The sequence below is a fragment of the Centruroides sculpturatus genome, unplaced genomic scaffold, assembly GCF_000671375.1.
Source record: "Centruroides sculpturatus isolate CEXI.00-Female unplaced genomic scaffold, Cexi_2.0 scaffold2411, whole genome shotgun sequence".
Taxonomy (NCBI): domain Eukaryota; kingdom Metazoa; phylum Arthropoda; class Arachnida; order Scorpiones; family Buthidae; genus Centruroides; species Centruroides sculpturatus.
The window spans coordinates 9,120-11,929 of NW_019386515.1; positions in this window are offsets into that span (position 1 = coordinate 9,120).

Consider the following 2,810-nt stretch of genomic DNA (forward strand, 5'->3'; position numbering starts at 1 on the left):
CAAAAATGTGGTTTAAACGTAAAAATACTAATCTGATGTCATGGCCTGCTAGAAGCCCTGACCTGAATCCGATGGAAAATCTTTGGGGATGATGGTTCGTACAGTTTATGCCAACGGAAAGCAGTTTTTCACAATTCATGATTCGAACGCATGAATTTCAAATGCTTGGGATAAACATAAGATTGAATTCATTCAGAATCTAATTAAAATAATGACTAATCGAGTATTTAATGTAAGTAAATTAAATGGTGGTTACATTAGCCGTTAAATTGTAAGAAAACTTTGCTATTTGAAACCTGTCCGGATAAATATGAAACAGTTTTTTTGTACAAAATTTTCAAAAATATTATTTTCAGTGACAAAATGTTAATGTTTAATTAAAATTCTTATTTTGCAGTGTGGGAACGTGTAAATCCATGTTATTTTTAATAAAACATTTGTCACTTAATGCAGCAAATTTGGGTTTAACTTTAATTTTTCCGTGTCCGTATAAATTTGAAACACACCTTAAGTGAAGTGAAGAATACTAAAAACGTTGTCAGTAAAAACACATGGTATTTGTCTACTATAGACGTTCGAAGAGGTGTAATGTTCTCAACTTTGGGTGGGGTGGAGTGAAACTAATAGAATTATTGTCTGCTGGAAAAGGAGAAATTCTTTATCATGTTTCTGTCGCAGTTAACCCATCCTACAGAAAAAAATAAATTCAGTATACCAGAGTCACTTAATTGATATGAAAGCCAATTCAGACGATGGTCCAGGTTCTTATTGGTATACCAGGATCATTTGACATAATTTGCATTTCTCCAAGTATTAAAATCAAAACGGGCTGAGAAAGTTATATATCATCTTTTTGATATTTTCACAACTTTCAGCTTACCAAATATTCTTCATTTTGACAATGCTAGAGTGTGTTCTAACCATGTTATCCAGTGTTTATGTGGAATGTTAGCTGATATAAAAATAGTTTATGGAAAACCCAGGCACAACGACTCTCAGGATTCAGTAGAACGTGCAAACCAGGACATTGGAAGCTTGATATCAAGTTGGATGGAAAAAAAGAAAACTTTAATATGGTCAAACGGCTTTAAGTTTCTGCAAGCGATGACAAATAGGGCTTGTGACGAGAAGATCGAATGCTCACAATATAATGTTATATTTGATGTTCCAATGAAAATGAGTATCGCCAGCTCAATTGTTCTACCTCATTTATTAAATAAAACACAATCGGGAACTTTAAAATGCGATGTTTTACGATATGACATCGTCAACAGAATTCAGAACGACGATTCGGCAATATTTTGCCTAATTTTAATATAACTTCTTGTACTTTGTGTCTACTTTCGTTTCAGCTGTGGATATATTAAAAATGCCAGCACAACCAACCAACCACTTTCAGATTATCAGCATTATATATATGATTTTATCAATTACAAAATTTTTATTGCTAATTAATCAGTTATTTTTGAAATAGTAACATAACAAACAATTCGCTATTCTTACAAAATAATTTATTACAATTCATTGTAATTTTATTTTTTATTAATTTATTTAAATTATTGTAATTTATTTAAATTTATTGTAATTTATTTAAATTTTATTTATGAGATTTCGGATTATCGATCGTTATTTATGTTAATGTTATTTGAATAAATCTATATGTTTATATAAAATCACAAATATAAACATAATACAGTGGTACCTCGGTATACATCTGCTTTAGAATATGTCCAATTCGAAATACATCCTGTTTAGACTAAACAAATTTTGCTCGGTATACGACTTTTGTTCGGTATACGACTTAATTCAATTATACGCGCCATCTATGAACAAGTTGCACTATCGGTGTATTAGAGTAGACTAGACGTTCGCGGTGCCACGGTTTATTACTTTGTTAAATTTCTTCTGATTTTAATTTGTAAGTAAAATTTTATTATTTTTATTAATCATGAATTGCAAAAAGGCATCAGAAAAATAAAAAAAATTACTATAATCACAATGGAACTAAAAAAAAGAGATTGTTGAGAAATATGAAGGTGGCATGCATGTTCGAGATCTAACTGTTGCATACCGTATACCGAGAACGACGATATCGACAATCGCGAAAAATGAAGACATTATTAAATTTGCTAACGTTGCGAAAGGAATTAAATCAATTTCTAAACAGAGATCGAAGACATTAGATCATGTTGAAAAATTGCTTTTGATTTGGATAACTGAAAAACAGTGTGCTGGCGACAGCAGAAGCAATTATTTGAGAGAAAGCTAAAAAGATACATGCTGATCTAATGAAAAATCAAGCAGGAACTAGCCAGGAAAGAGATGTGTATAAAGCCAGCCATTTTTTTACATTAGAACGGATTAATCATTTTCACATTACTTTATATGGGAAAGGTTGGTTTGGTATACGTCCTATTCAGTATAAGTCCAAACACCAGGAACGGATTAAGATCGTATACCGAGGTTCCACTGTACTTTTATTTTACAACTAAATTCAAATAAAGTAACTACATTTCAATTATATTCAACCAAATTATCAAATTTTTGTCTTTCAAAGATTTCGTGAAAAGTTAAATAATTAACACATTTATTACGCTTATAATTTAAAAATATCATCAACAGTTAAAAGAAGAAAAGAATAAAACACAAAATGAAACAGCATGACACAAAAAGTTAAAAATATTCAGTAAATTTTTCTTAATGTTTTCTTTTAAAAGTAAGTTTTTACTGTTTTGTTGACAGTTCTTATTTTCTTGTAAAGTTTTATATGTACACTAAAGTGATATTTTAAATAAAATCGAATGCATTTA